Source organism: Manduca sexta, chromosome 22 (genome assembly GCF_014839805.1).
Source record: "Manduca sexta isolate Smith_Timp_Sample1 chromosome 22, JHU_Msex_v1.0, whole genome shotgun sequence".
In the NCBI taxonomy this organism is placed as follows: Eukaryota; Metazoa; Arthropoda; class Insecta; order Lepidoptera; family Sphingidae; genus Manduca; species Manduca sexta.
The window spans coordinates 15,776,082-15,796,616 of record NC_051136.1 but is presented as its reverse complement, the minus strand read 5'-3'; the positions used below and the strand labels follow the sequence as shown (position 1 = coordinate 15,796,616).

At 33.8% G+C, this 20,535-nt stretch overlaps 1 protein-coding gene and 1 non-coding gene across 7 annotated transcripts in view; one reads left to right on the top strand and one right to left on the bottom strand.

Annotated features, from left to right (window-relative positions):
• Positions 1–20,535, bottom strand: part of LOC115448633 (mucin-17) — a 100,308-nt gene that overhangs the window by 35,703 nt on the left and 44,070 nt on the right. The window lies entirely within an intron of this gene.
• Positions 9,228–9,299, top strand: Trnaa-cgc. Its single transcript has one exon. It is a non-coding gene; the product is annotated as a tRNA-Ala (tRNA).

Sequence of the window (20,535 nt, the reverse complement as noted above, 5' to 3'; positions counted from 1 at the left end):
CTAAAAGGGGTTCTCCTTCCCCCACACTTTCTTCCCCAGATACCCCCTCCCAACTTTCCTTCAGGACCCTGTAGTTGCTAAGCCAGGGGATTCCAGTATCCCATTCGCAGGCTTCTCCCGGTGTTGACTGTGGGATCCGAATACATGAAAAAAAAAATTCTACGCAACATTTATTCTACAGCTAACTTCATGATGCACATCTTAACTGTGTACTGTGTACTAACTAACTTAATGACCAGTTATTAATTACAAAAATAAGTAAAAATCTTTACACAATCTAATTTTATAATCTATAAATTATATTATGTTACGATTTGATATATACACTTCCTTAATTGAAAATATATTTACGTAATTAACCTTATACGTGTGCCAAAACCTGATCCTCATTACCATGACATTTACTGTTACTCGCAGAATTGTAGCAGTTAAAGAAACGGATGGCCGAGGTCAATCACATCAGGTATTGATGGGAAGGTTAACTCGTAAATTGATCTCGCGTTACTTAATTTGGGTCATGAAGAGCAAGTGATAAGTCGACTACAGAGGTAACGGTTATGTAGAGACGAGCAAGCCACTCGTCAGAGAGTAACACACAACTACCTATAAATAAGTAACAAACAAAATTTTTATTTTCCAAAAATTATTACGAATTTCAATTACAGTACCCGTAAAAATTTAAAACAAAAAAAATGCAGTTATTGGTGTGGCTCTGAATATTGACGTCTTGAATTATTACTGCTCCGCTAAGAGACGTTACTTATTGAAGTTAAATGACGTCTTTAATTTTTTGTAATTTGTTATTTTTGACATCCAGAACGATCATCAGCAATTTTTTTTACCAAATGCAAAATTGATTAACTTATCTTTTAGAGACATTATTAAATAATGGCTATTAATCTTGTAAATTAAGTTCCGTCTCTGAGTACGGTAGTTCGAAGCTACTTTATATAAATAAGTCACAATTTTTTTATCCACCTGCAATATCTATTTCCTATGTGACCTACGTAACATACTTTTTAAGTATAAGACACATAAATCATGATGTTTATTACCCATTAAGAAACGAATAACATTCAAATCATAAAGTATACGAATAAATTACAATTTTCCCTTCGAATTAATTTACACGTATATTTTAATGAATTCGAGTAACAAATTATAAAATTAATAATCAATCAATTTGAACGCGTGACATAATTCTAACGATTTCACTTTTCATTGAATATACAAAAAGAAAATGAGGAGGAAAAAAAATTGGTATACCAAGACATGCTAATATAGTTAAATACATAAACAACACTGATGTATTGTCATTAAATATTTAATGAATCTATATTACCTAGTCTGAAAAGTCTCTCAATACCGTAAAAAATTTAAAAAGGTCTAAATGTTAACCAACATGTTAGTTTTGACAAGGTGTTTACTGAATACGATTTTCTGTACGCCTGGGTGTTAACCAGCCTGGCAGTGACGGCCTTAACCAACGTAAGCTTTAGGCGATAGAAAAAAAGACGCGAGGCCCCGAGCCGAGCAGAAAAAAGTTCTCAAATTTTAAGTTTCATATGAGGTGGTTAAAAAAGGTCCTCTAAGGTAGCACGCCAAGCCCCGGACGGTAGCCGGGTTCGGCTCCCCCTAAGACCGCCTCTGCACTCTGATATGATGCATGTCAATTAATACTATTCTCTTATGCATCTCGAACAGGTATTGAGGCTTTTAGAAGCAAGATTTGAACACAAATAATTATTTATTTGAAGGTTTTTCTCTTAAAAACTACAACTTAAACGTAAATTATCACCTGCAAATGAGTAACATAAATGCGAATTTATTTATCATTTATAATGAAAAGAATTTGAGCGAAAGTAAAACAGCGGCCGGTCGCTTTCGTGTTGTAAACCAGTTGGCTTTCTTCCATAATGCGTAATAATATTGCAGCTGTGTCGTACGGCGCAAGTGATAAGAGCTAATTTATTTAAATAAAAAAATAAGTGGCTTTCGTTTAAAGTGTGGTAATTTATGTTAATACTGGTTTTTTTCGAGTGTGATAATTAGCGATAACGATACTTAGTAATTTAAGCAATATCATACATGTATTATATTATAATTTTTATATAAAAGCCCTCGCTGCAGTAATAAATTAGTAAAGCAGACAATAATATTTTTCAAATCAAATAAAATTTTATTTATCACCTATAAAATGTGTAGCACAAAAAATGTATTATACCACGATGTACTCTAATATTTTTTTACATCTTTTACATTATGTATAAGTGTACGTTATATCATTGGCAGTAGGTATGAACTTACAAAAAATATTTTTAACAAATCGTTTTTATCCCTCACCGGTGGACATTTATTTGGGCTTTTCTTAACATAGGTGCTATGGCACTTTGCCGTAATTTCAATATTAAAAAAGCGGTAAAAGAACACGCTATCTCCCATCCTTTGGGCCAAACTATTCCAACGCCAAACCGTTCAAGGTTGCGTCGTATACCGAAAGTGATAAAGCCTTGCCACTTTCCGGTGCGAGCCCAAATTATATAAGCGTTAATATCTAAATTATAACTCATTTTAACGTAGCGCGGAAGTGTGTGATGGTGTGACATTTCCGTAAATTTTTTGGACCACATTTGACATAGATGATTTGGCCGTATAATATTAAAATCTATATATTATATATTATATAAATGAATCCCTATTTCCCTTGGTCACGCCATCAAGCATGAACGGCTGGGCCAATTTCACTATTTTTTTTTGTTATGTTTGTTATTGTCAGGGGAAGGATCTTATGAAAGAAAAAATCAAAAGATTGCGCGGAAAACTAGAAAATTTAAGAAAACTTAACGAAAATATTAATTTTATACAACTGTCAATTGTTTGAAAAAACTGTCAGCGATTGACAGCGTTGCAAATTCATAGTTAAGCCTGGACGTCTGTCGGGTCAACTATTAGTATATAAAATAGACGATGTAAAAGTAGTAGCACTGTACTAAAGTAGTATTGCACACCGGTACGTATCCCGGTAGAATGTATTGGAACATTTTTTATATTTTAAAACCACATATTAAGTACCTACATTCTGCAATAAAGAATTTGTATTTGTAAAAATAAATTCTAGTTTGATAATATCAGACTCTGACAACCATTTGATTATTATGATGGGTAAAAATAATAAACAATGGAGATTCTTTGTCCAATATTGAAACTTTTTCCGGCTTTTAATACTGCGAAAGTGTGATAAGTATGGTTATGGTTCCATATTTATGGACTCCTTTTTCTACACTTAGCCCGTAAAGTAGTCGGGCCATTGTGCGTGTGTGATAAGTATGGTATTATGGAAAATCTTTTTCACGTCGGCGGATCCGCGAGCAATAACTAGCATTTACATAACACTTAACTGCGGTCAACTTAAAATGTTTTGAAACTTAACATCTATGATTTTACCTAATTCACGACAGAAACAGTAGCAGATGGATCTACCGATCTCACCTACGAAAAACCTCCTAGCTAGAAGAATAGCCTACATTAAAAGATATGATATGTTCCAGATTATACGACGATCCTTGTGTTGCATCAGTTGGAACTTAAAAATCATTAATCATCGTATTAATAAGTGTGTTGAAACATTATATGCCTCTATAATGATAAGTAATCCTCAGTTTAGAAATACACTAATTTTTGCTCGGGCCTTCGCCCACATCAAGGAGTTTTCCGGGATAAAAGTCACGCCTTATATTTCCCGGGATAGAAAATAACCTATAACCTTCCCAGGGTCTTAAACTGTCTCCATACAAAATTTCATAAAAATCCGTTCAGTAGATTTTGAGGGAATTGATCACATACAAACAGACAGAAAAGAGGGCTTTGTTCTATAATATTTATAGATAGATGTACCAGATTGTACGAATATCCTCGTGTATTACATCAATTGGAACTTAAAAATCATTAATCACCGTATTAATAAGTGTCAAAACGTGCCATGTATCTAAGTGCATTTTTTACTTTTATTAATTACTGAATGCTAACCTATAACTTGAGTATATTATTATTTATCAAGTAACTTTTTCTAGAGACTTCACACGTATAAACGCAGAAACAGCTGAAAGAGTTTGGATGACATTTGGTACACTAATGTATCATGTCCTGGATTAGTACATAGGCTACTTTAATCCGATAATTTTACTCCCGTCAAAAATAATGTTTTTTTTTTTTTAATAGTAGAGGCTGTTGTACAAATATGAATCATTATAGGGTTCGGGGGAAGAATAATGCAATAGCGGAACCTCATCCCCTCCTCACCCAATGAGAGACACGACAATATATAAACTAAGTTATTTTGTGTAAAATAAAAACGACCTTGCGAACCATTAGAAAATTATAGTGTTTACAGCTGGAAAGGTTTTTCACACAAGCGATTAACATTTACCAATAAGTACCATTAATCGCTTAGCGGAAAGTTAAACAGACAAATTCTCAAACCACTCAACACCTCAAATATCATCACTAAGTAGCCTTACGAACCGTTCACTCATCAATAATCCTTCACTTATAAAGAGGCTTACCGTTACCACAAGATAGTATCACTTATCAGAACTAATTTTAATAATTGATATCTAAAGGTGATCATTATAAGAGTACAAGGCCAGTAAATGTTCCACTGTCCTATGAGTAATGCCTTCTAGATATTACTGGACATTTATCAACGTACATTATGTATTTGAGTGTTAAATATAGTACATAATAAATACTATGTTGATGTTTTGTAAAAGGTACTCAACAGTTAAACTAATTTATAGCTAAGGTAATAATAGAGGCTTTGTAAATAGTGAATCGAATTACCATATTTTACAACTGTTTTTTGTCCAGTAGTTACACTGGGTACAATGTCCTTCAAATCGGAACACAACAGCGACTACACACTGTTGCTTGGCGGCAGAAATAGACATCGCGGTGGTCCCTACCCAGGCGGACTCTCACATATGAGGGATGGTAATGTCCATGATTCTTACTTATTACCATTCCAAGATAGGTGATCAATTCGATAGGAAAGGCAGGATGGCAACAAGATCTACGGCAGGTCCTTCGTTATATCAATTATCAACTCTTAAATACACGAATCTTCAACTGAGTTGAATCTAAATACACTTTTAAACAAAATTATTACAAAACAAAAAGTAACAATCTGATGATCAGCGTCAATCATAAAATAACATAACTGTGCTTGCCATTCTGAAAATAAGATGCAAAATCCTATAACACTATATATTTATATTGACTTCAAAATCTAGATATTTGTAACTGATTCCTCATCTTCCGTGTTCGCATTTTAAGGTGTCATAAGAATTAAAAACCAACTCACACATAAGTTTTTTTTTCATGTGTGTACTGTAAAGTGACCGCATTGCACTTGATGGTAAGTGGAGTGGGGTCCAATATAATGTCGACCAACGAGAGATGATTACCCCTCCGCAGTCGGTACAATTATGCCGGCCTGTTGGAACCGGATATACACAGGCTGATCCTGGAACGCGACACACTTACGTAGGCCACTATGGCGGGTTTTAACTCCTTGTGTACGGTGCTCGCTATCCGGGCGGATATAAAATATATCCTACCACCAGCAAAGGTAATCTTAACATCAATAATTACGAAAGGAGATTTTAATCATAATTTAACATCACGTTATAACATCTTAAAAGTAACATTCTAAAAATAAATACAAATAAACCACAATTATTTTATAATTGTGTAACATCTGATTTAATGGATTAAACAATCGAATTCAAAAGCTATTGTTCTGAATATCGGTGCATGCCTCTTATGCAAGAACGAAATCGCATTCAAGGCTTCGTTAATATGCAACTTTTTATAATACAAATTCCAAAAATGTCGCCCACCCACGTATTAGCATACTGAACTTTATGCAAGGCACAGTTGCACTATATTTTGCACAAATAGCTTCGATGTTATTTTCCTTGTAGTCATATAACATTGTTGTTTTATTGCTATCTACGATATTCTACCTCAATAATTAATTTAACACGATTTACATATTTTGAAACACTGACTGTAGTTATAAAGGATTAGTGGATATGAATTTATTCGCGCATTGATGAAACAATAATTCAAAAAGGATATGACACACTAATGAAAATGGATTATACTTAGTTTATTTTTGATTGTGAAACGATAATTAAATTAGAAAATAATTCCCATAGGTTTTACATTCAGATCTCACTTCGAAGTAGAACCAAGTACTAAGGCAATACTTTGTGGCTGTTATTGGTATAGTACTAGCGTAGATTCCCGGCCCTTGTAATGTATAAAGATATATAAAGAAATAGTCGATTTCTGCGTTCGCAATGCCATTTTCAGTGGTGGTAGGATATATTTTATATCACCCGGATAGCGACAACGGCACAGAAGGTATTAACATCCGCCATAGTGGCCTACGTAAGTGTGACGCGTTCTGGGATCAGCCTGTGTATATCCAGTTCCAACTGGACGACATAATTGTGTCGACTGTCGAAGGGTAATCGTCTCTCACCAGTCGACATTCTAAGGACCTCACTCCACGTACCATCCAGTGCAATTGTATCACTGCTTGCATGTATAAAAAAATCTCTATTAGAAAATATGCAGGTCGATGTTACGTTAAAGTAACTCATCTTCTACAGATATGATCTACCATAACCGTCACGCCGCCATCAAAACATGCGTTTGACAACCATCTCTATGGAAAGTCTCTCATATCAGTTCCCATTATCATAAACAATGTAAATGTGCTAAAGATGTATTTCATTGATAAATCTTTACATAATTGCTGCGAGAATGGCATAAGTTATTTCTTTTTGAATGTCATTCTTTGTTTCTTTTAAGCTAGATATATAAATAAGTCAGATATTATTTATTTACCTATATTTTAAAAGTATTCAAACATGTCTAAGGTTGTATTATTTAGTATCATAATAAATTTTACTAGTGGTTTATCTCTCATATGTGAGAGTCCGCCTGGGTTGATACCACCACAATGTCTCTTTCTGCCGCCAAGCAACAGTGTGTAGTCACAGTTGTGTTCCAGTTTGAAGAACATTGTAGCCAGTGGACATAATAAGGCTTAATATTTGGTGTCTCAGGATGGCAAGCGCAGTGGAATACCAAACAATACTTTGTAATTCAACGTGTTAGATGGTGTTTCTACTGTTTACGGGCGATCGTATCGCTTACCATCAGGCGAAGTCAAGATCGTCTTGTCATTCAAAACAAAAAAAATATTAAATTATCTACGAATTAACCTATAAGAACTTAGTAACACCATATTATTTTATAGACTCGATAAAAGTAATGTTTATCATTTCTCAAATCTTTATACATGATATTTCTTATGGGACAAGTTTAAACGAAATCCTTTTAAAATCAGTTCAACAATACTAACTGACAATGCATACCACCTTGCGAAGGCGTGCGTACGAAGTCGATTATCTTTGATCATTACATCACTAGTCTAGACTACACAGTATAAAAAGTAACAGTAAATCAAGAGGGATTGTAAAGATAAGTAATTCTATTAATTTTAAATGGCTTTAGATTGCTTCAAAATGTTGCTACACTCATCTTTGAAATGTAACTATTGACCAAGTAATTAGTAGAAGAAAAAACATTTATTAAAAAGGGTACTAACATTAATGACTTTCAATTACATTATAACATCATATCATTAAACTTTACGCAAAACTAATTACTAATAAACACAATTGTTCTCAAAATACAGTATCAATTCTATGAGTGATTCAATATGTAGAAATCAGGTGGCAATTAATGATGAAATAAAAATGAATCCAAGTAAAAAAAACATGATTAATTATATAGCAATACATTGAGGTCTCGGATTCGATCCTCGTGTCGGGCAAAATGCTATTTGGTTTTTCTACATAGCCCGGAATCTGGAATTTATACCCGATATAACAAGAGACTCGACCCCATCGCATCATGGGACGGAATACACCGCTAATATTGGGTGCATCTGTTACGCCTCTGCCTACTCCTTCGTAGGTGATAAGCGTCAGTGTTTATATGTAATTTATGGATATAATTAATTGATTTAATAAAATCGTTACCCTCAAGCCAGTAATTACTTATTTGCAATAAGCTCATGAATGGGTTGACTTAAATTTATCTGGTTTATTCAAGGATAATATCCTGATTGATCGCCCATATTTCTGTACCTTGATGGTAGGTGTGTAGGGGAATCCCTCCAGCAAGGACAAAATATAATCTTGAGCAACACATGTATGTTTGAAATCAAGAAAGGAGATATATTTTATTGTTCGAGCTGAAATTTGAATTCAGTTTGATTTTATGAAAGTTTGAAACTAGTCGAACAACGCTGTGAGTACTTCAATGAAAAGAATTAACAACTGCCCAAAGCGAAATATATATATTTTTACTACATCTACAAATAGGGTTGCTAATTTCATATATTAAAAAGCTTTAATATTTAATTTCGCGAGAAAACTAACCACTAATTAAAAAAAAAAGTTGGTACATATTTAAGTTTCTTTCCGATTACTATAACTACTCCACCGTGCCCTAACAAGACAATAGAAATTCTTAAACATTTTTTATTTATAGTTCTGGACAATATTGGCAATGGAAAAAATGGCGTTATTTCTGTATAAATTATTTAAAAATTAAACAATATTATGAATTATAAAACAATATATCACTGTAATCATTTAGTATAGTGACAACCCTACACCAGCATGTTTCAGATGATATTTTTAAATGCTACATACACGATGAAATCTAGGTCAAAACAAAACCTTTTGTACTCTCACAATACGTGAAGTAACTTGTTCGTCATTTGCACGTAATTTTGTTACACATTCTAGTGGTACATGACCTATTGTGAAAAGTTCGTATAACACTTCATTGGTTGAGCTGAGAAACCCTAGGTTCAATTCTCAATCTAGCACTTCATAGATTTTTCGTCACAAAACACATAAAATACTTTATAGGATGAAAACACCATACGACGAAATTCGGCGAACTGTGATTAACTCTCTGCTTACCTATTTGATACAACCCTCTGAGCTTAAGTAATATTTATGTCATAAAGTATACTATTATTAAAAATTCAGTGTGTTGTTCAATAACATCAAAATCAAAAAAAAATGGCCTAAAATATTTTTGATAACTGATAAGTAATTTCAGTGCTACAACTCATCGGGGGTGTAACTCAGTGGTAGAGTGTCTGCTTCGCATGCTGAAAGTCCTGGGTTCAAGTCCCAGCACCTCCAAATCGAGTTTTATTAATTTTAACATATTTTTTACAGGCTCGCCCCATATCTCATCCTGGGACGGAATTCGTACGGCGGAAAGTAAATGCACCAGTTGCGAGTATGTGTGTTTATTTTTTAACCAATTACTTAACTTTCACTGTAAAATTTAATTTACGGTAAAGAGTCACTTTAAAATTATCAGAAATTTTAAGTTTACCTCATGGCGTCAAGGGAGAAAGCTGTTGCATCAAGTTTTTTTATTCGTTAAAGCTAGGTCGGAAACGACAGGTCACGGGTTAACTGCAGTAGCATGACAAAGACCTGCTATACATTTTTTAAGGGCTTGGTTTTCTTCTATTCAATCTCATAAGTAAATACCTAATATAAATTGTCTTTAGTTTATATAAGCGACTTTATTTAAATAATAATTAAATATTCTCATGTGCCTTGACTTATCATAAGTGCAACTATGTTCGCCTACGTGATGAATAAAGCATTTTTTATTTTTTATTTTATATTCGCAGAGACGAGCGGAGTGCAACACCACGCAGTGCCTTATAAAGGTCCGATGATACTACTATAAACTGTTTATAGGCAGTGTCGCTTCCGTTTAGCGTTTTGCTCGTCTCTTCATTTAGTAGAACAAAAAGTATTTAATAGATTTTAAATTTCCAAAACTACCGCACCCAGGCAATCAAAATCGTAGTTGCTTGCAGCAATGACATTTTACTACAAAGGTGTAGTTAATTTTTTACTACAAAGTACAAAGGCATCTATGCAGCACTCGGCTCTCAAAAACGGCGCATTATCGCACACATATCTATAACTTATTATATCAATCTACAATATGACACGTGAAAGTAGAAGAGCATTAATCATTTCCATTAATATCATATATAATTTTATGGAACATTCGTTAAACAAACTTCAATAGGTGCTAACATGGTACTAAGGCCGATTGTGCCAATTATGTTAATTTTAGTAGACTGTTTATAACGCACATACTCTTATTCAAAAAATATCATTGGATAAAAGAATGACATCACAAAAACAGAATGTCACGCAAGATATAACCTTTCCAAACTGTCTCTCCGCCCACGTTTCACATTTATTTTTACACATTGTAATGTTCCCCAGTTTTCTCTTGACTTTTAACGATGCATCCTTTCGTAATGGGGTGGATAGTGAATCGATGTCCGCCCCGATGTCATACGCAATCTAATTGTTATGGAGATGTATAAATTGTTACTCTATTGGTTTCAACTTCGTAATTTATCACTGAACTTATTTTAAGCAATGATCTCACACTTGAATATTATTAAATGTTTTAAGCTCTAGGTTTACGAAGACGAATATTTTTTTGCTTAAACTTATACTTTTTTTACCTGTCAAGAAATTTTACCAAAATTGATTGTTCAGAAACCAATATTTACGATTTATACTATACCAATTTTTCGCACATAAAAAATTCATTTTTTTTTTTCAAACCCATTTACAAAACTGCATCTTATCTAAAAGGAGCATTAATTTTTACTATTATATCAAAGATTTATAAACCTCTGCAATTTTTGGAGGAGGCCTCCTTTACGATGATAATCTACTATTTCTATAAAAAAAAAACATAATTGTACAAACTCCATTACTACATAAAAATATCCAATTGTCGAAAATGATACGACCCGTAGCCGTATCCGATCGTTAAGTCTATCAGTTGTATGTGTCATTTCCATAAATTTTCTCTTTTTTTATTAGCGTTAACGATTGCAGAAAGGCATCTGTCCGCGGCCTTTGAACTATCCTTCAATTATAGTCAAAGAATTTTTCGATTACGAAGCGCCAAATATTAAATTTATCAGGCAACAAATATCTAAATCAATACATACGATAGTAAATTATAAGCTACATCACTATTAGCTCAGTAACCTTTGCCATAACATAACAATATATTTTCGAACTAAGGTCGTAAGAAACATCTATATATAAAATGATATAAGTCCATTAATATGCATTTATCAGCCTATTGCCGTCCTCTATTGAACGTAGGCTTCCCTAACTGAGCACCGACAATCTCTTGTTAAGGGCAAAAAGGCTCATAGCCAATGCTGTGACTGATTATTTAATGTATAATCTTTGCCTCTCTTTCTCTCTCTCTCAATAGTCATGGCGTTAGGACCATTACATTTCTTTTTAGCTCTGTATAAAACAAAAAATACATTGCTGATTACAACCGAAGCCTTATTAAATTAAACATTCTTCTCTTGAGCAGCCGTCATCCATCCGCTACCCACCGCCTTTTTCAAGTCGTCGGTCCATCGAGCAGTAAAGCATCCCACACTACGTCTACCTAATCGCGGTCTCCACTCCAACACCTGTCTGCTCCATTAAGCGTCATTCCATCTGCAGATATGGCCGACCCACTTCAGTGTACTAATTTCGCGAGCGAGCTAATTATGCTGAGTTTATACGTCACAATTGTACTGAGTTGCGTCACTTGTAAAGTATTGCATGGATTTTCATGTAAAATTTTCTATAGATGTATGAACAAAAAATTCTTGTTGGGTATTTTTTGTCTTATTTCTTATACTCTAGTTCTTATTTTAAATTAATAAAAAAATATCATTAATTATTACTATAAAGTTTTTAACTTAGAAACGAAGTCGCGGTCGTCGGTTAGTGTTGAGATATAATTCGAAAACATCATCTTCTAAGCCTTGACATTATCATTTTTGTGAAAATACCGACGTACAACTTTTATAGATCAAAGTTATAATTTATACAATTATTTGTTATCTCAAACTCGACAGCAATAAAAATACCTTGGAGTAATATTACCTACAAATACTTAAATGCAAGTGCCATTTAAATGAAGAATTATGACATTATAGATTGCAACTGGATAGCAAAAAACAGAAGTAATTTAAATGATAAATACCTTGTTTGCAATTTTGATTTGGGTATTTTTATCAATTCTGCAATTACCTGTAAAGGACAAATTTTGTGTTATTAATACTGTATTACTTAACGGCTTTAGACATTAGACATATATGAAAATTTATATATTATTTTATCCTCAATTGAGAAAGTGATACAGAAGGGAGTTCACGTCCCTCCATATTGAGGAATACGACGCAAGAGAGATCCCTAATTAACCAAACTTATTGTATAAAAACAAAATTCACTTTATTGGGGAAATTCCATATAGAAGTTACCACCACGGGGCCTACAAAAGGATGTCGCATTCCGGAATCAGTCTATATATACCCGGTTTCAAACATGCTGGCATAATTGTGTCAGTTGACGAGGGATAATAATCTCTTGTCAGTCGATACTCTATCTGGACCCTAATCCACTTACCATTAGGTGCAATGGCGTGCTTTACCGTGCCCAGTGAAAAAAGTGACCCCCTTGCCCGTTTTCTTCTGTGAATGTATCACTTGAAAAAAAATAGCATGAAATAGCCATCTATTGCCATTCGATACTCTTTGGACGGCATAGCACTTACCATCAGGTGCAGTACAGTCACTTTGTAGTGCTTGAATAAATAAATGACATAAACATAATTATGCACTTAATGCATTATTCAAATACATCATATTTTTATCCAATCCATGCTAGTTTTACAGACATTATTGATCCTTCAAATCAAATACCAAAGGAAAGGTCACACGTATTACCATTAATTACTTTTATTGAAATGTACAAAAACTATCTGAATAATACTTAGCGATGACTAAAAACAAATATATATCACTAGGTGTTGCTCGCGGCTTCGCTCGCGTGAAAGAACTTTCACGCTACATAGGTCTAAATAATAAAAAAGAAAAACAACTTTCTATGTATTAAATAGTGCACGTTTTAGATATCATTAGGTCACGAACGATATTGTTTTAACATTATAGTTAAATATAAGCTATAATAATTTAAGAATAAATCTCGAAGTTTGCGGTGTAATAAAGTAGATTTGCAATTACCGTAATTATTCTTTGTTTCTAATAGAATTGACTGCCTCGGTGGCGTAGTTGTATTACGGTACGACTTCAGTCTCGGGTTCGATTCTTGGATCTGGCAGTGATATTGGAATTTTCTACTCAATATCAGCCTGGAGTTTGGATATTGTAATAGGTATTTTCGGTGAAATTTTATGACTTTGTCATCGAAAACGATTAAATCGAGACCTAAATGTTTTAGAAATCGAATATTAAACATAAATCAAGTTTGTTTTGGGAACCAAGACCTAATAAAAATATTAAAAATAATATTTTTACAGTATGTATCAATATTGTTTTTCTAATTCGTGCCTGTTTTTTTAGTCCTTAATTCTCTAATACTATTTAAATATGTAGAATACATACTACCTTTCTTATCATACCACTGTAATATTGATCATTCGCTACATACATTATCGGCGCACGAGTTGCGGCGGGAATATGCAAATATTTATGAATAACTAGCTTCCGCCCGCCGCTTCGCCCGCGTGGATTTCGGGTTTCAAAAATGGAGAAGGTGCTCAATTTGTCGGGATGTTTTTTAATTTATGGTGGTATGCAGGTGGTCCGATTGTCCGGTCAGGGTCTGATGATGGGATCCTGGTGAAATCGAAGGAACTTTTAACCATTAAGGTTGCACACGAAATGACGGAAGCTTAAAAAATGGAGTAACTTCTCCCGTTTTCCCAACATTTTCCATCACTGCTATGCTCCTATTAATTGTAGCGTGATGAAAAGTATACTATAACCAGCTCAGGAGTATGAAAAATAATTGTACCAAGTTAAGTTAAAATCCGTCGAGTAGTTTTTGTTTCTATATCGGTTATACAGACAGACAGACAAAAATTTTACTAATTGCATTTTGGCATCAGTATCGATCCCTAATCACCCCCAGTTATTTTGGAAATATATTTCATGTACAGAATTGACCTCTCTACAGATTTATTATAAGTATAGATATGCAAAAGTAGCTCAAAAATTGTCCATAACGAAAACATGCATTTTAAAGTAAAACAAAAGAAATAATATCGTGAAGCCAACCAAATAACTAATGATATATTAAATTTTGTGACTGTTCAATTTAGTCGGGTCCGCGATATCACTTTTGTTGAGTTTCAGAACGCGACATTACATTATTATATTCTGTGCTCAAACGCACACTGCTTTGATGTTAGGAACACACCTACATTGCTTAGAGAACAGTGAACTTTATACAATAGCAATAAAGCTCAAATTGACTCTACGTATTAGTTAGAAAACGTTTGTATGGGAAATAGAAAAATGCTGTTTTGAGGATTTTCCCGGCAATTATTCGAATTTTTCTCACCTTTTAAACCTTCCCTAGACCTCCACGAATAATTCAAGACCAAGATAAGATAAATCCGTTCAGCCGTTCTCGAGTTTTAGCGAGACTAACGAACAGCAATTCATTTTTATATATATAGATTTATTTTAAAACATATTTTAGATTATCCTGAAAATATAACCTACCAAAATTGTCTATTTAAGTATTGGTTACAAATTAAAATGATGTATGTGTACTGTTGAAAGAGATACACAGAATCAACAATTTTTATTGTGAATGACACAATATCCACATTATACAAAAACTTAAACTACCGAAGATAACATATTGTGGGAATATGTTTTCTTTTTCTATATGTGTTTTATAAATTTAGAGTAGATGACTCCCAAAAATACGGCTAACGCGGCGTTTTTGTTACGCCTGACCTGAGCTTTAATCATAAAACTTTTACAGAATCATACAAAAAACCTATCACAACACTCTAAGCTAGGTTATCTTCAGTGTAAAGCATGATGGCCCGCAAAAAGTTAAAGCAATACGAATATACACAGTGTTTCATAACATCGTGTATAATGCGCGGTCGTGACGGACGATGCGCGAGCGCCGGAAAATTTAATCTCACGTGAAATAACGTGATGTAAGTGGAAAATCATAAATAGCGAGTATTGTTTGTATGGGTATAATATTACTTCAAACTATTTTACATATTATTTACTAATATAGACAGATACATAGATGGATAATTCTTTATTGAACACCACATAAGTAAAAGAAAAAAAAACAAATACAAATTAACTATAGCTAGTGCAACAATATAATATAAATGGTTTGAAAGACATTGGAAAAAATACTATCCTTGCAGTACAATTACTTCATCGACCCGGTGGCGTAGTTGTAACGCGTACACGTAAGAGTCAGACTGCCCCGCTGGGAATTGGGTTCGAATCTCGGGTCGGGTCAAAAAAAAATATCAGTCGCAGCTCGGAGTTAGGAAGTTCAGGGTGTGATGTCTCCGTGCCTCTGATAGTACGTAAAGCCGTTGGTTCTGGGTCTGTTCCTCTCGAGTCATGTCGGATTGTCGACTTACTGGACTATGAGAGTGCATCTGTGTATTGCGCACAAAAGTGCACTATAATACCTCCTGCGTACTTGGCTGATCTCCGATGAGATTTGCCGCTGTGGCCGGAATTCGGCCAGGAGGGATTAATTCATTACAGCCCATTCAGAACTTTATACTTCAAAGTTTTTTATATCGCTATGCTCTATGCATCATCATTAAATTGTGTAAAAATTGAATCATCGTTACTTATCTTTTCGTGATTCATTCATTCCTTTAGTATTGTACTAAAAACTGTTACAAAACGTACTTTCAATTTCATATTCGATTTATGAAAGTGTCGGCGCCTAACCCATATTCATCCAAGGTGACTTGCCCATAGCCAGTAATGATGACCATCCAACCTTCATTCCATGACATTTGGGAAAACCAGGCCCTCCCACGACCTCCCATATTTGACGGTGTCCAGTCAAAATAACGTTGACAAAACTAATTATAATTTTGGTATGGACATACAAACATACTGACTCACTAATATGAAAATATTGTAATATAATAGTTACTATAATAGGATTGTAAAGGTGTGAAGATACCCACATTATGAGCTTCAGGTATATCTATTTAAATATTATTATATAAAGCTGAAGAGTTTGTTTTAACGCTCTTATCTCAAGAACTACTAGGTCGAATTGAAAAAATATTTTAGTGTTAGATAGCCCATTTATCAAGGACCAAATTTCTAACCAATAGGAGCTGAGCATCAGTGAAAGATGTTGCAAAAACGGGGAGAATTTATACCTTTTTAAAACTTCCGTTGCATGCGCTGCGTAAACGGTTAAATTACACAACAAATATTTATGACGGAATTGGTCCCTTTAAAAGTTTTAAAATATAATCTGTCTATCTTAACGCGAAAAACTCAAAAACATCCCAACAGATTTCGATGAAATTTGGTATGGAAAAAGTTTGAGAATGGGAAGAACATAAGCTACTTTCTTTCCCGAATGCATATTTATCTCGGAAAAACTTTTTCACGCGAGCGGAGCTGCAGGCAAAAGTTAGTGTTTGTTAAAAGTAGAGAACAAAAATGAGTCTGGGACCCTATTCTGTCCCATACACATGAGCCAAGCTGCCTAACCTGAACATCGAACTTAACTTACAATAACAAGTGCCTACACTATAATATTTCCACACCTCCATTTAAATTAGACTCGGATTTAATAACCCGTTAAAGTGTTGATTAAAACCTACTTATTTCACCATTATCCGGGTGTAAACACATCGTGTGCTAAATTAATACAATGGCCGATTGCGAAACTGATATTGATGTTAACTATCAAGCCAGATGGGCTGATGGGACTGGCGGTAAGTTATTTCATTCTTTTCTTTTATCTACTGTATTGTTTCGTTAGGAATTTAATTGTCTTTTGTTGCAGAACCCCGCGAATTAAACATAATTGTTAAATTCAATTGGATTTACAAATAGTGTAAGTAAAATTATACCGCGCAAGTACTTGTACTGCATGCGCGATACGGCAGGGCTACGAGGTCCTGGGTTCGAATCCCGTGTCATGCAAAGTAATCAGAAAAAAGATATAGCGGGACTTTTATCCCGAAAAACTCCTTCACGCGGGCAAAGCCGTTAACAAAAGCTAGTAGCCAAATATTGTCAAAAATAGTTGTTAAAATGTCTTCTAACATGTATTAATATCAATGAACTCAACTACTAACAAAAATACACCCGGAATAATTTTAAAAACAAAATAAATATAATTAACTAAAAGTAACCGTAAATGTTTATGAATTAGAAGAAAATTTCGTCACGCTACAACTACCAACGGTTTACTCAAGTAGTTATCGTGACGTAACCAGTTCAGCTGCATTGGAACCGAGTTATAATTTGCGTTAGACGACAATTTCTGAGATATAACATTATCCCTATTACTGCACATTTTAAAACAAGTACCAAAACGTAATTCAACAAAGTGTTTTAAAGGACAGGTGGCAATTTAGAACCTACATTAACTTTATTTGCTATAAAAAATGATAATTTAAATTAATTAAATATTTATTTATTTTTACAATTATGACCACTCGACGGTTTCGTCACCGACCGACACCGTCGTATGGCATGCACGGGTCGACGGTAAACGTCGCCAAAAATATCTTGCTGGTGCCGATACGCTCCGTGCATGGCACGCGACGATGATACGGTCCCTAAATAAAATGATATGATACGGTTATGTGGGCAGATTCCTTTAGATAATATGAGAACATATCACCCTAGTATGATTAAATATTACTTGTCCAAATATTGTTCTAAAAATAAAAAATAAATATGGTTGAAACTTTAATACATACGAAATCTAATTATTTTAATAAGTTTTACAATCAACAGAGACTCCAATCATCTAAAACCACTCAAGCATACTTCGCAAAATATGCTAAAGTTACATTACCATTTATATAATCTATGCACTGATGATCATGAAAAAAAATTAGACCGTATTACTCGATCATACAAACCTCTCATCAGCTCATCATTACGAAATAAAGCAAATGGTCCGACCGACCCAGATTCACCCTTTACTAAGACTGCGTAACTGAAGGGTCAAACGTATAATTTGCGTCAACATTCTATACAGTCAAATGTTCGGTAATTCAATTCTGATTTTTAATTTCGTAATGGATTGAAGACGAATTATGTAGGTTATTAATTATGATTGCCTCAGTGGCGTAGTTGTATTACAGTATTACTGAATTGCTGAAGTCTCGGGGTCGATCCTCTAGTTGGGCAAACTGGTATTGGGTTTTGTTACTCAGTATCAGATACGGCGATAGGCTCGCTCTCTATCACATCATGCGACGGAACACGCACGGCGCAAAGTTTGTACACCAGCAGCGCTCCTGCCTTCCCCTTCGGAGATAAAAGTGTGAGTGGGTGTGTGTGTACCTACTTCAAGAATACGAGATAATAGTGTTTTAATTTTGTTATGAATGTGCTAATTGGCATAATGATTTTATTGACTATGAAACAATGGAATCCATGGATGCCAACTTCTAATTTAAGCAGCAAATATTTGTTAATATTTAAATTTCTAAAGTAGATGAAATATTTACAGACCTATCAGTATCTCATTTTGCTAAAAAAAATAAGATATAGTGAATATAAAGCAGATTATTCCTTTAAACCATCTCTGAAAAGAGATTTTTTTTAAATAAACTTAAAAAAAAATAATAAACTTAAAACAAAGAATTCCAACCGAATCATTCAACATTTAGAATTATATAATTCAAAAACTCATAATTTAATCATATTTCTCCGAAACTCGTCTTCATATACAATAAATTTACATAAATACATTATACATATATTTATGATTCAAATAACCGTTCATGATAAATTATATAACATAACGTTCTCCGGCCGACCTGAATGAGCTGATTCCGGTCACGAATTAAAAAGTAGTTCCTTCGTGTCCTGGTTCTGATTGATGTGTGTATCACAAAGGATCTGGAACCGTTGCTGATTTTAGTTTATATTGACTGATGAACTGTACGTCGTGAAACGAATTTTACAATTTTGAAAGCAATATTTAACAAATGGCTATTTATGGTTGTTAAGTATATATTATATTTATTTATAGAAGTATATCGGTGGTATAATTATCGTACTTTGTACAATTTATTTATTTTACACTTCATATACTATTAAATATTTTATATAGACTTAGTGGCGTAGGCATTCTCTCCCAGATTTTGGGTGGTGCAGAGATGAATAAGGTAAGTGCAAAGAGATCGATTACGATAAACAAATATAACAATAATTATAAATAATACGATATATTCAAATATTCATGAATAATAAATAAATTAAATATAGACAAGATAAAAAATATGCATTTTTCATATTTAATTCATATGAACACAGGGAATATATAATTTTATTACTGCAATTTCCCTACTGAAATAAGTATAAATATGACTCTAGTAATATTCTATGATTTGTTTATCAAATATTGATACTAAATACATCCTGTAGTAGATATATAAAATATAATTATTATATATTTGTTTATTAAATATGTTTTATTATTTCTGTCTTTTTCTTTCAATACAATAATAACTTATAAATGCCCCCATCAAACATAGCTCTCATCACAGAGATTAAATTCTTATTTCGTAGGTATTATGGGTATGAGTAATTTCAAGGGTTGGCCCTTCAGGCACTGTTGACTTTCTCAATGATTGCATTAGTCATCGTATATTGTCATTATTAGTTATTTATACAGTACAGTCAGACCCAATTATCGATATAAGCCTAGACTATCTACAATCGATTTTGCAAACACTTTTCATGCATATACATGCACGGTATAGTATAATGTCGAGAGATGATTACCCCTCGGCAGTCGACATTATTATGCCGGCCTGTTGGAACCGGATATACACAGGCTGATCCCGGAACACGACACAATTACGTATGCCACTCTTTAACACCTTGTGCACGGTGATCGCTATCCAGGCAGATATAAAATATATCCTATCACCAACAAATAAACTAAACAAACCAAAACCTATTAGCCATCCGACTTCCATGTCGCAACGCCACTCCCTAATCGCACAATCTCTAACATTCACCTACACAATAAATCACATTGCGTAACACAATATCTAGATTATGGGTTGGATGCCGCCTCGAAGCACACGGAAACTAATATGACGTGCCGCTTTAAAGTGGGTTGAAATATATAAATTTTAATTAATGTGCGGTCAAATGTTTATAGTTCGATAGGCATTCGCTTTCTGTTTTAGTATGTTGATGCTATCGTATTGCAAAATGGCCTCAAGGTGATAGGATAGGTCTTATGTATGTGAGTCTGATTGAAACTGAAAGTGCAAATG